Source organism: Symphalangus syndactylus, chromosome 8 (assembly GCF_028878055.3).
Source record: "Symphalangus syndactylus isolate Jambi chromosome 8, NHGRI_mSymSyn1-v2.1_pri, whole genome shotgun sequence".
NCBI classification, from domain to species: Eukaryota; Metazoa; Chordata; class Mammalia; order Primates; family Hylobatidae; genus Symphalangus; species Symphalangus syndactylus.
The window spans coordinates 150,598,609-150,613,897 of NC_072430.2; positions in this window are offsets into that span (position 1 = coordinate 150,598,609).

Consider the following 15,289-nt stretch of genomic DNA (forward strand, 5'->3'; position numbering starts at 1 on the left):
CTTTTGATTGAGCAGTTTTGAAACACTCTGTCTGTAGAAAATGCAACTGGACATTCGTAGCGCTAAGTGGGTAATAGTGGAAAAAAGAATATGTTCAAATATAAACTACACAGAAGCATTGTATGAAACTTCTTTCTGTTCTGTGCATTCAACTAACAGAGTTGAACCTTACTTTTGATTGAGCCGTTCTGAAACACTCTTTCTGTAGAAACTGCAATTGAACATTCTGAGCGCTAAGAGGCCTATATTGGGAAAAAGAATGTCTACAAATAAAAACTACACAGAAGAATTGTGTGAAACTTCTTTCTGTTCTGTTTGTTCAACTAAAAGAGTTGAACCTTAGTTTTGATTGAGCCGTTCTGAAACACTCTTTCTGTAGAAAATGCAAGTGGACATTCGGAGCGCTAAGAGGGTAATAGTGGAAAAAGGAATGTCTCCAAATATAAACTACACAGAATCATTCTGTGAAACTTCTTTCTGATCTGTGAATTCAGCTAACAGAGTTAAACCATACTTTTGATTGAGCAGATCTGAACACTCTTTCTGTAGAAAATGCAACTGGACATTTGGAGCGCTAAGAGAGTAGTAGTGGAAAAAGGAATATATTCAAATATAAACTACACAGAAGCATTCTGTGAAACTTCTTTCTGATCTGAGCATTCAGCTAACAGAGTTAAACCATACTTTTGATTGAGCAGTTTTGAAACACTCTGTCTGTAGAAAATGCAACTGGACATTCGTAGCGCCAAGTGGGTAATAGTGGAAAAAAGAATATGTTCAAATATAAACTACACAGAAGCATTGTATGAAATTTCTTTCTGTTCTGTGCATTCAACTAACAGAGTTGAACCTTACTTTTGATTGAGCCTTTCTGAAACACTCTTTCTGTAGAAACTGCAATTGGACATTCTGAGCGCTAAGAGGCCTCTCTTGGGAAAAATAATATCTTCAAATAAAAACTACACAGAAGAATTGTGTGAACCTTATTTCTGATATGTTCATTAAGCTAACAGAGTTAAACCATACTTTTGATTGCGCAGTTCTGAACACTCTTTCTGTAGAAAATGCAAGTGGACATTCGTAGCGCTATGAGGGTAATAGTGGAGAAAGGAATATATTCAAATATAAACTACACAGTAGCATTCTGTGAAAATTCTTTCTGTTCTGTGCATTCAACTAACAGAGTTGAACCTTACTTTTGAATGAGCCGTTCTGAAACACTCTTTCTGTAGAAACTGCAATTGGACATGCTAAGCGCTAAGAGGCCTACATTGGGAAAAAGAATATCTTCAAATAAAAACTACACAGATGCATTCTGTGAAACTTCTTTCTGTTCTGTTTGTTCAACTAAAAGAGTTGAACCTTAGTTTTGATTGAGCCGTTCTGAAACACTCTTTCTGTAGAAAATGCAAGTGGAGATTCGGAGCGCTAAGAGGGTAATTGTGGAAAAAGGAATGTCTCCAAATATAAACTACACAGAATCATTCTGCGAAACTTCTTTCTGATCTGTGCATTCAGCTAACAGAGTTAAACCATACTTTTGATTGAGCAGATCTGAACACTCTTTCTGTAGAAAATGCAACTGGACATTTGGAGCGATAAGTGAGTAGTAGTGGAAAAAGGAATATATTCATATATAAACTACACAGAAGCATTCTTTGAAACTTCTTTCTGATCTGAGCATTCAGCTAACAGAGTTAAACCATACTTTTGATTGAGCAGTTTTGAAACACTCTGTCTGTAGAAAATGCAACTGGACATTCGTAGCGCCAAGTGGGTAATAGTGGAAAAAAGAATATGTTCAAATATAAACTACACAGAAGCATTGTATGAAATTTCTTTCTGTTCTGTGCATTCAACTAACAGAGTTGAACCTTACTTTTGATTGAGCCTTTCTGAAACACTCTTTCTGTAGAAACTGCAATTGGACATTCTGAGCGCTAAGAGGCCTATATTGGGAAAAATAATATCTTCAAATAAAAACTACACAGAAGCATTGTGTGAAACTTATTTCTGATATGTTCATTAAGCTAACAGAGGTAAACCATACTTTTGATTACGCAGTTCTGAACACTCTTTCTGTAGAAAATGCAAGTGGACATTCGGAGCGCTAAGAGGGTAATAGTGGAAAAAGGAATGTCTTCAAATATAAACTACACAGAATAATTCGGTGAAACTTCTTTCTGATCTGTGCATTCAGCTAACAGAGTTAAACCATACTTTTGATTGAGCATATCTGAACACTCTTTCTGTAGAAAATGCAACTGGACATTTGGAGCGCCAAGAGCGTAGTAGTGGAAAAAGGAATATATTCAAATATAAACTACACAGAAGCATTCTGTGAAACTTCTTTCTGATCTGAGCATTCAGCTAACAGAGTTAAACCATACTTTTGAGTGAGCAGTTTTGAAACACTCTGTCTGTAGAAAATGCAACTGGACATTCGTAGCGCTAAGTGGGTAATAGTGGAAAAAAGAATATGTTCAAATATAAACTACACAGAAGCATTGTATGAAACTTCTTTCTGTTCTGTGCATTCAACTAACAGAGGTGAACCTTACTTTTGAGTGAGCCGTTCTGAAACACTCTTTCTGTAGAAACTGCAATTGGACATTCTGAGCGCTAAGAGGCCTATATTGGGAAAAAGAATGTCTACAAATAAAAACTACACAGAAGAATTGTGTGAAACTTCTTTCTGTTCTGTTTGTTCAACTAAAAGAGTTGAACCTTAGTTTTGATTGAGCCGTTCTGAAACACTCTTTCTGTAGAAAATGCAAGTGGAGATTCGGAGCGCTAAGAGGGTAATAGCGGAAAAAGGAATGTCTCCAAATATAAACTACACAGAATCATTCTGTGAAACTTCTTTCTGATCTGTGCATTCAGCTAACAGAGTTAAACCATACTTTTGATTGAGCAGATCTGAACACTCTTTCTGTAAAAAATGCAACTGGACATTTGGAGCGCTAAGAGAGTAGTAGTGGAAAAAGGAATATATTCAAATATAAACTACACAGAAGCATTCTGTGAAAATTCTTTCTGATCTGAGCATTCAGCTAACAGAGTTAAACCATACTTTTGATTCAGCAGTTTTGAAACACTCTGTCTGTAGAAAATGCAACTGGACATTCGTAGCGCTAAGTGGGTAATAGTGGAAAAAAGAATATGTTCAAATATAAACTACACAGAAGCATTGTATGAAACTTCTTTCGGTTCTGTGCATTCAACTGACAGAGTTGAGCCTTACTTTTGATTGAGCCTTTCTGAAACACTCTTTCTGTAGAAACTGCAATTGGACATTCTGAGCGCTAAGAGGCCTCTATTGGGAAAAATAATATCTTCAAATAAAAACTACACAGAAGCATTGTGTGAAACTTATTTCTGATATGTTCATTAAGCTAACAGAGTTAAACCATACTTTTGATTGCGCAGTTCTGAACACTCTTTCTGTAGAAAATGCAAGTGGACATTCGGAGCGCTAAGAGGGTAATAGTGGAAAAAGGAATATATTCAAATATAAACTACACAGTAGCATTCTGTGAAAATTCTTTCTGTTCTGTGCATTCAACTAACAGAGTTGAACCTTACTTTTGATTGAGCCGTTCTGAAACACTCTTTCTGTAGAAACTGCAATTGGACATGCTAAGCGCTAAGAGACCTACATTGGGAAAAAGAATATCTTCAAATAAAAACTACACAGATGCATTCTGTGAAACTTATTTCTGATCTGTAAATTCAGTTAACAGAGATAAAACATATTTTTGATTGAGCAGTTATGAAATACTCTTTTTATAGAAAATGCAAGTGGAGATTCGGAGCGCTAAGAGGGTAATAGTGGAAAAAGGAATGTCTTCAAATATAAACTACACAGAATCATTCGGTGAAACTTCTTTCTGATCTGTGCATTCAGCTAACAGAGTTAAACCATACTTTTGATTGAGCAGATCTGAACACTCTTTCTGTTGAAAATGCAACTGGACATTTGGAGCGCTAAGAGCGTAGTAGTGGAAAAAGGAATATATTCAAATATAAACTACACAGAAGCATTCTGTGAAACTTCTTTCTGATCTGAGCATTCAGCTAACAGAGTTAAACCATACTTTTGATTGAGCAGTTTTGAAACACTCTGTCTGTAGAAAATGCAACTGGACATTCGTAGCGCTAAGTGGGTAATAGTGGAAAAAAGAATATGTTCAAATATGAACTACACAGAAGCATTGTATGAAACTTCTTTCTGTTCTGTGCATTCAACTAACAGAGTTGAACCTTACTTTTGATTGAGCCGTTCTGAAACACTCTTTCTGTAAAAACTGCAATTGGACATTCTGAGCGCTAAGAGGCCTATATTGGGAAAAAGAATGTCTACAAATAAAAACTACACAGAAGAATTGTGTGAAACTTCTTTCTGTTCTGTTTCTTCAACTAAAAGAGTTGATCCTTAGTTTTGATTGAGCCGTTCTGAAACACTCTTTCTGTAGAAAATGCAAGTGGAGATTCGTAGCGGTAAGAGGGTAATAGTGGAAAAAGGAATGTCTCCAAATATAAACTACACAGAATCATTCTGTGAAACTTCTTTCTGATCTGTGCATTCAGCTAACAGAGTTAAACCATACTTTTGATTGAGCAGATCTGAACACTCTTTCTGTAGAAAATGAAACTGGACATTTGGAGCGCTAAGAGAGTAGTAGTGGAAAAAGGAATATATTCAAATATCAACTACACAGAAGCATTCTGTGAAACTTCTTTCTGATCTGAGCATTCAGCTAACAGAGTTAAACCATACTTTTGATTGAGCAGTTTTGAAACACTCTGTCTGTAGAAAATGCAACTGGACATTCGTAGCGCTAAGTGGGTAATAGTGGAAAAAAGAATATGTTCAAATATAAACTACACAGAAGCATTGTATGAAACTACTTTCTGTTCTGTGCATTCAACTAACAGAGTTGAACCTTACTTTTGATTGAGCCTTTCTGAAACACTCTTTCTGTAGAAACTGCAATTGGACATTCTGAGCGCGAAGAGGCCTCTATTGGGAAAAATAATATCTTCAAATAAAAACTACACAGAAGCATTGTGTGAAACTTTTTTCTGATATGTTCATTAAGCTAACAGAGTTAAACCATACTTTTGATTGCGCAGTTCTGAACACTCTTTCTGTAGAAAATGCAAGTGGACATTCGGAGCGCTAAGAGGGTAATAGTGGAAAAAGGAATATATTCAAATATAAACTACACAGTAGCATTCTGTGAAAATTCTTTCTGTTCTGTGCGTTCAACTAACAGAGTTGAACCTTACTTTTGATTGAGCCGTTCTGAAACACTCTTTCTGTAGAAACTGCAATTGGACATGCTAAGCGCTAAGAGGCCTACATTGGGAAAAAGAATATCTTCAAATAAAAACTACACAGATGCATTCTGTGAAACTTATTTCTGATCTGTAAATTCAGTTAACAGAGATAAAACATATTTTTGATTGAGCAGTTATGAAACACTCTTTTCGTAGGAAATTCAAGTGGAGATTCGGAGCGCTAAGAGGGTAATAGTGGAAAAAGGAATGTCTTCAAATATAAACTACACAGAATCATTCGGTGAAACTTCTTTCTGATATGTGCATTCAGCTAACAGTGTTAAACCATACTTTTGATTGAGCAGATCTGAACACTCTTTCTGTTGAAAATGCAACTGGACATTTGGAGCGCTAAGAGCGTAGTAGTGGAAAAAGGAATATATTCAAATATAAACTACACAGAAGCATTCTGTGAAACTTCTTTCTGATCTGAGCATACAGCTAACAGAGTTAAACCATACTTTTGATTGAGCAGTTTTGAAACACTCTGTCTGTAGAAAATGCAACTGGACATTCGTAGCGCTAAGTGGGTAATAGTGGAAAAAAGAATATGTTCAAATATAAACTACACAGAAGCATTGTATGAAATTTCTTTCTGTTCTGTGCATTCAACTAACAGAGTTGAACCTTACTTTTGATTGAGCCTTTCTGAAACACTCTTTCTGTAGAAACTGCAATTGGACATTCTGAGCGCTAAGAGGCCTCTATTGGGAAAAATAATATCTTCAAATAAAAACTACACAGAAGCATTGTGTGAAACTTATTTCTGATATGTTCATTAAGCTAACAGAGTTAAACCATACTTTTGATTGCGCAGTTCTGAACACTCTTTCTGTAGAAAATGCAAGTGGACATTCGTAGCGCTAAGAGGGTAATAGTGGAGAAAGGAATATATTCAAATATAAACTACACAGTAGCATTCTGTGAAAATTCTTTCTGTTCTGTGCATTCAACTAACAGAGTTGAACCTTACTTTTGATTGAGCCGTTCTGAAACACTCTTTCTGTAGAAATTGCAATTGGACATGCTAAGGGCTAAGAGGCCTACATTGGGAAAAAGAATATCTTCAAATAAAAACTACACAGATGCATTCTGTGAAACTTATTTCTGATCTGTAAATTCAGTTAACAGAGATAAAACATATTTTTGATTGAGCAGTTATGAAACACTCTTTTTGTAGAAAATGCAAGTGGAGATTCGGAGCGCTAAGAAGGTAATAGTGGAAAAAGGAATGTCTTCAAATATAAACTACACAGAATAATTCGGTGAAACTTCTTTCTGATCTTTGCATTCAGCTAACAGAGTTAAACCATACTTTTGATTGAGCAGATCTGAACACTCTTTCTGTAGAAAATGCAACTGGACATTTGGAGCGCTAAGAGCGTAGTAGTGGAAAAAGGAATATATTCAAATATAAACTACACAGAAGCATTCTGTGAAACTTCTTTCTGATCTGAGCATTCAGCTAACAGAGTTAAACCATACTTTTGATTGAGCAGTTTTGAAACACTCTGTCTGTAGAAAATGCAACTGGACATTTCTAGCGCTAAGTGGGTAATAGTGGAAAAAAGAATATGTTCAAATATAAACTACACAGAAGCATTGTATGAAACTTCTTTCTGTTCTGTGCATTCAACTAACAGAGTTGAACCTTACTTTTGATTGAGCCGTTCTGAAACACTCTTTCTGTAGAAACTGCAATTGAACATTCTGAGCGCTAAGAGGCCTATATTGGGAAAAAGAATGTCTACAAATAAAAACTACACAGAAGAATTGTGTGAAACTTCTTTCTGTTCTGTTTGTTCAACTAAAAGAGTTGAACCTTAGTTTTGATTGAGCCGTTCTGAAACACTCTTTCTGTAGAAAATGCAAGTGGACATTCGGAGCGCTAAGAGGGTAATAGTGGAAAAAGGAATGTCTCCAAATATAAACTACACAGAATCATTCTGTGAAACTTCTTTCTGATCTGTGCATTCAGCTAACAGAGTTAAACCATACTTTTGATTGAGCAGATCTGAACACTCTTTCTGTAGAAAATGCAACTGGACATTTGGAGCGCTAAGAGAGTAGTAGTGGAAAAAGGAATATATTCAAATATAAACTACACAGAAGCATTCTGTGAAACTTCTTTCTGATCTGAGCATTCAGCTAACAGAGTTAAACCATACTTTTGATTGAGCAGTTTTGAAACACTCTGTCTGAAGAAAATGCAACTGGACATTCGTAGCGCCAAGTGGGTAATAGTGGAAAAAAGAATATCTTCAAATATAAACTACACAGAAGCACTGAATGAAATTTCTTTCTGTTCTGTGCATTCAACTAACAGAGTTGAACCTTACTTTTGATTGAGCCTTTCTGAAATACTCTTTCTGTAGAAACTGCAATTGGACATTCTGAGCGCTAAGAGGCCTATATTGGGAAAAATAATATCTTCAAATAAAAACTACACAGAAGCATTGTGTGAAACTTATTTCTGATATGTTCATTAAGCTAACAGAGTTAAACCATACTTCCGATTGCGCAGTTCTGAACACTCTTTCTGTAGAAAATGGAAGTGGACATTCGGAGCGCTAAGGGGGTAATTGTGGAGAAAGGGATATATTCAAATATAAACTACACAGTAGCATTCGGTGAAAATTCTTTCTGTTCTGTGCATTCAACTAACAGAGTTGAACCTTATTTTTGATTGAGCCGTTCTGAAACACTCTTTCTGTAGAAACTGCAATTGGACATGCTAAGCGCTAAGAGGCCTACATTGGGAAAAAGAATATCTTCAAATAAAAACTGCACAGACGCATTCTGTGAAACTTATTTCTGATCTGTAAATTCAGTTAACAGAGATAAAACATATTTTTGATTGAGCAGTTATGAAACACACTTTTTGTAGAAAATGCAAGTGGAGATTCAGAGCGCTAGGAGGGTAATAGTGGAAAAAGGAATGTCTTCAAATATAAACTACACAGAATCATTCGGTGAAACTTCTTTCTGATCTGTGCATTCAGCTAACAGAGTTAAACCATACTTTTGATTGAGCAGATCTGAACACTCTTTCTGTAGAAAATGCAACTGGACATTTGGAGCGCTAAGAGCATAGTAGTGGAAAAAGGAATATATTCAAATATAAACTACACAGAAGCATTCTGTGAAACTTCTTTCTGATCTGAGCATTCAGCTAACAGAGTTAAACCATACTTTTGATTGAGCAGTTTTGAAACACTCTGTCTGTAGAAAATGCAACTGGACATTCGTTTCGCTAAGTGGGTAATAGTGGAAAAAAGAATATGTTCAAATATAAACTACACAGAAGCATTGTATGAAATTTCTTTCTGTTCTGTGCATTCAACTAACAGAGTTGAACCTTACTTTTGATTGAGCCTTTCTGAAACACTCTTTCTGTAGAAACTGCAATTGGACATTCTGAGCGCTAAGAGGCCTCTATTGGGAAAAATAATATCTTCAAATAAAAACTACACAGAAGAATTGTGTGAAACTTATTTCTGATATGTTCATTAAGCTAACAGAGTTAAACCATACTTTTGATTGCGCAGTTCTGAACACTCTTTCTGTAGAAAATGCAAGTGGACATTCGTAGCGCTATGAGGGTAATAGTGGAGAAAGGAATATATTCAAATATAAACTACACAGTAGCATTCTGTGAAAATTCTTTCTGTTCTGTGCATTCAACTAACAGATTTGAACCTTACTTTTGAATGAGCCGTTCTGAAACACTCTTTCTGTAGAAACTGCAATTGGACATGCTAAGCGCTAAGAGGCCTACATTGTGAAAAAGAATATCTTCAAATAAAAACTACACAGATGCATTCTGTGAAACTTCTTTCTGTTCTGTTTGTTCAACTAAAAGAGTTGAACCTTAGTTTTGATTGAGCCGTTCTGAAACACTCTTTCTGTAGAAAATGCAAGTGGAGATTCGGAGCGCTAAGAGGGTAATAGTGGAAAAAGGAATGTCTCCAAATATAAACTACACAGAATCATTCTGTGAAACTTCTTTCTGATCTGTGCATTCAGCTAACAGAGTTAAACCATACTTTTGATTGAGCAGATCTGAACACTCTTTCTGTAGAAAATGCAACTGGACATTTGGAGCGCTAAGAGAGTAGTAGTGGAAAAAGGAATATATTCAAATATAAACTACACAGAAGCATTCTGTGAAACTTCTTTCTGATCTGAGCATTCAGCTAACAGAGTTAAACCATACTTTTGATTGAGCAGATTTGAATCACTCTGTCTGTAGAAAATGCAACTGGACATTCGTAGCGCTAAGTGGGTAATAGTGGAAAAAAGAATATGTTCAAATATAAACTACACAGAAGCATTGTATGAAACTTCTTTCTCTTCTGTGCATTCAACTAACAGAGTTGAACCTTACTTTTGATTGAGCCTTTCTGAAACACTCTTTCTGTAGAAACTGCAATTGGACATTCTGAGCGCTAAGAGGCCTATATTGGGAAAAATAATATCTTCAAATAAAAACTACACAGAAGCATTGTGTGAAACTGATTTCTGATATGTTCATTAAGCTAACAGAGTTAAACCATACTTCCGATTGCGCAGTTCTGAACACTCTTTCTGTAGAAAATGGAAGTGGACATTCGGAGCGCTAAGGGGGTAATAGTGGAGAAAGGAATATATTCAAATATAAACTACACAGTAGCATTCGGTGAAAATTCTTTCTGTTCTGTGCATTCAACTAACAGAGTTGAACCTTATTTTTGATTGAGCCGTTCTGAAACACTCTTTCTGTAGAAACTGCAATTGGACATGCTAAGCGCTAAGAGGCCTACATTGGGAAAAAGAATATCTTCAAATAAAAACTGCACAGATGCATTCTGTGAAACTTATTTCTGATCTGTAAATTCAGTTAACAGAGATAAAACATATTTTTGATTGAGCAGTTATGAAACACACTTTTTGTAGAAAATGCAAGTGGAGATTCGGAGCGCTAGGAGGGTAATAGTGGAAAAAGGAATGTCTTCAAATATAAACTACACAGAATCATTCGGTGAATCTTCTTTCTGATCTGTGCATTCAGCTAACAGAGTTAAACCATACTTTTGATTGAGCAGATCTGAACACTCTTTCTGTAGAAAATGCAACTGGACATTTGGAGCGCTAAGAGCATAGTAGTGGAAAAAGGAATATATTCAAATATAAACTACACAGAAGCATTCTGTGAAACTTCTTTCTGATCTGAGCATTCAGCTAACAGAGTTAAACCATACTTTTGATTGAGCAGTTTTGAAACACTCTGTCTGTTGAAAATGCAACTGGACATTCGTTTCGCTAAGTGGGTAATAGTGGAAAAAAGAATATGTTCAAATATAAATTACACAGAAGCATTGTATGAAATTCCTTTCTGTTCTGTGCATTCAACTAACAGAGTTGAACCTTACTTTTGATTGAGCCTTTCTGAAACACTCTTTCTGTAGAAACTGCAATTGGAGATTCTGAGCGCTAAGAGGCCTCTATTGGGAAAAATAATATCTTCAAATAAAAACTACACAGAAGAATTGTGTGAAACTTATTTCTGATATGTTCATTAAGCTAACAGAGTTAAACCATACTTTTGATTGCGCAGTTCTGAACACTCTTTCTGTAGAAAATGCAAGTGGACATTCGTAGCGCTATGAGGGTACTAGTGGAGAAAGGAATATATTCAAATATAAACTACACAGTAGCATTCTGTGAAAATTCTTTCTGTTCTGTGCATTCAACTAACAGAGTTGAACCTTACTTTTGAATGAGCCGTTCTGAAACACTCTTTCTGTAGAAACTGCAATTGGACATGCTAAGCGCTAAGAGGCCTACATTGGGAAAAAGAATATCTTCAAATAAAAACTACACAGATGCATTCTGTGAAACATCTTTCTGTTCTGTTTGTTCAACTAAAAGAGTTGAACCTTAGTTTTGATTGAGCCGTTCTGAAACACTCTTTCTGTAGAAAATGCAAGTGGAGATTCGGAGCGCTAAGAGGGTAATAGTGGAAAAAGGAATGTCTTCAAATATAAACTACACAGAATCATTCGGTGAAACTTCTTTCTGCTCTGTGCATTCAGCTAACAGACTTAAACCATACTTTTGATTGAGCAGATCTGAACACTCTTTCTGTAGAAAATGCAACTGGACATTTGGAGCGCTAAGAGCGTAGTAGTGGAAAAAGGAATATATTCAAATATAAACTACACAGAAGCATTCTGTGAAACTTCTTTCTGATCTGAGCATTCAGCTAACAGAGTTAAACCATACTTTTGATTGAGCAGTTTTGAAACACTCTGTCTGTAGAAAATGCAACTGGACATTCGTAGCGCTAAGTGGGTAATAGTGGAAAAAAGAATATGTTCAAATATAAACTACACAGAAGCATTGTATGAAATTCTTTCTGTTCTGTGCATTCAACTAACAGAGTTGAACCTTACTTTTGATTGAGCCGTTCTGAAACACTGTTTCTGTAGAAACTGCAATTGGACATTCTGAGAGCTAAGAGGCCTATATTGGGAAAAAGAATGTCTACAAATAAAAACTACACAGAAGAATTGTGTGAAACATCTTTCTGTTCTGTTTGTTCAACTAAAAGAGTTGAACCTTAGTTTTGATTGAGCCGTTCTGAAACACTCTTTTTGTAGAAAATGCAAGTGGAGATTCGGAGCGCTAAGAGGGTAATAGTGGAAAAAGGAATGTCTCCAAATATAAACTACACAGAATCATTCTGTGAAACTTCTTTCTGATCTGTCCATTCAGCTAACAGAGTTAAACCATACTTTTGATTGAGCAGATCTGAACACTCTTTCTGTAGAAAATGCAACTGGACATTTGGAGCGCTAAGAGAGTAGTAGTGGAAAAAGGAATATATTCAAATATAAACTACACAGAAGCATTCTGTGAAACTTCTTTCTGATCTGAGCATTCAGCTAACAGAGTTAAACCATACTTTTGATTGAGCAGTTTTGAAACACTCTGTCTGTAGAAAATGCAACTGGACATTCGTAGCGCTAAGTGGGTAATAGTGGAAAAAAGAATATGTTCAAATATAAACTACACAGAAGCATTGTATGAAACTTCTTTCTGTTCTGTGCATTCAACTAACAGAGTTGAACCTTACTTTTGATTGAGCCTTTCTGAAACACTCTTTCTGTAAAATCTGCAATTGGACATTCTGAGCGCTAAGAGGCCTATATTGGGAAAAATAATATCTTCAAATAAAAACTACACAGAAGCATTGTGTGAAACTTATTTCTGATATGTTCATTAAGCTAACAGAGTTAAACCATACTTTTGATTGCGCAGTTCTGAACACTCTTTCTGTAGAAATGCAAGTGGACCTTCGCAGCGCTAAGAGGTTAATAGTGGAAAAAGGGATATATTCAAATATAAACTACACAGTAGCATTCTGTGAAAATTCTTTCTGTTCTGTGCATTCAACTAACAGAGTTGAACCTTACTTCTGATTGAGCCGTTCTGAAACACTCTTTCTGTAGAAACTGCAATTGGACATGCTAAGCGCTAAGAGGCCTACATTGGGAAAAAGAATATCTTCAAATAAAAACTACACAGATGCATTCTGTGCAACTTATTTCTGATCTGTAAATTCAGTTAACAGAGATAAAACATATTTTTCATTGAGCAGTTATGAAACACTCTTTTTGTAGAAAATGCAAGTGGAGATTCGGAGCGCTAAGAGGGTAATAGCGGAAAAAGGAATGTCTTCAAATATAAACTACACAGAATCATTCGGTGAAACTTCTTTCTGATCTGTGCATTCAGCTAACAGAGTTAAACCATACTTTTGATTGAGCAGATCTGAACACTCTTTCTGTAGAAAATGCAACTGGACATTTGGAGCGCTAAGAGCGTATTAGTGGAAAAAGGAATATATTCAAATATAAACTACACAGAAGCATTCTGTGAAACTTCTTTCTGATCTGAGCATTCAGCTAACAGAGTTAAACCATACTTTTGATTGAGCAGTTTTGAAACACTCTGTCTGTAGAAAATGCAACTGGACATTCGTAGCGCTAAGTGGGTAATAGTGGAAAAAAGAATATGTTCAAATATAAACTACACAGAAGCATTGTATGAAACTTCTTTCTGTTCTGTGCATTCAACTAACAGAGTTGAACCTTACTTTTGATTGAGCCGTTCTGAAACACTCTTTCTGTAGAAACTGCAATTGGACATTCTGAGCGCTAAGAGGCATATATTGGGAAAAAGAATGTCTACAAATAAAAACTACACAGAAGAATTGTGTGAAACTTCTTTCTGTTCTGTTTGTTCAACTAAAAGACTTGAACCTAAGTTTTGATTGAGCCGTTCTGAAACACTCTTTCTATAGAAAATGCAAGTGGAGATTCGGAGCGCTAAGAGGGTAATAGTGGAAAAAGGAATGTCTCCAAATATAAACTACACAGAATCATTCTGTGAAACTTCTTTCTGATCTGTGCATTCAGCTAACAGAGTTAAACCATACTTTTGATTGAGCAGATCTGAACACTCTTTCTGTAGAAAATGCAACTGGACATTTGGAGCGCTAAGAGAGTAGTAGTGGAAAAAGGAATATATTCAAATATAAACTACACAGAAGCATTCTGTAAAACTTCTTTCTGATCTGAGCATTCAGCTAACAGAGTTAAACCATACTTTTGGTTGAGCAGTTTTGAAACACTCTGTCTGTAGAAAATGCAACTGGACATTCGTAGCGCTAAGTGGGTAATAGTGGAAAAAAGAATATGTTCAAATATAAACTACACAGAAGCATTGTATGAAACTTCTTTCTGTTCTGTGCATTCAACTAACAGAGTTGAACCTTACTTTTGATTGAGCCTTTCTGAAACACTCTTTCTGTAGAAACTGCAATTGGACATTCTGAGCGGTAAGAGGCCTATATTGGGAAAAATAATATCTTCAAATAAAAACTACACAGAAGCATTGTTTGAAACTTATTTCTGATATGTTCATTAAGCTAACAGAGTTAAACCATACTTTTGATTGCGCAGTTCTGAACACTCTTTCTGTAGAAAATGCAAGTGGACATTCGGAGCGCTAAGAGGGTAATAGTGGAAAAAGGAATATATTCAAATATAAACTACACAGTAGCATTCTGTGAAAATTCTTTCTGTGCTGTGCATTGAACTAACAGAGTTGAACCTTACTTTTGATTGAGCCATTCTGAAACACTCTTTCTGTAGAAACTGCAATTGGACATGCTAAGCGCTAAGAGGCCTACATTGGGAAAAAGAATATCTTCAAATAAAAACTACACAGATGCATTCTGTGAAACTTATTTCTGATCTGTAAATTCAGTTAACAGAGATAAAACATATTTTTGATTGAGCAGTTATGAAACACTCTTTTTGTAGAAAATGCAAATGGAGATTCGGAGCGCTAAGAGGGTAATAGTGGAAAAAGGAATATATTCAAATATAAACTACACAGAAGCATTCTGTGAAACTTCTTTCTGATCTGAGCATTCAGCTAACAGAGTTAAACCATACTGTTGATTGAGCAGTTTTGAAACACTCTGTCTGTAGAAAATGCAACTGGACATTCGTAGCGCTAAGTGGGTAAGAGTGGAAAAAAGAATATGTTCAAATATAAACTACACAGAAGCATTGTATCAAACTTCTTTCTGTTCTGTGCATTCAACTAACAGAGTTGAACCTTACTTTTGATTGAGCCGTTCTGAAACACTCTTTCTGTAGAAACTGCAATTTGACATTCTGAGCGTTAAGAGGCCTATATTGGGAAAAAGAATGTCTACAAATAAAAACTACACAGAAGAATTGTGTGAAACTTCTTTCTGTTCTGTTTGTTCAACTAAAAGAGTTGAACCTTAGTTTTGATTGCGCAGTTCTGAACACTCTTTCTGTAGAAAATTGAAGTGGACATTCGGAGCGCTAAGGGGGTAATAGTGGAGAAAGGAATATATTCAAAT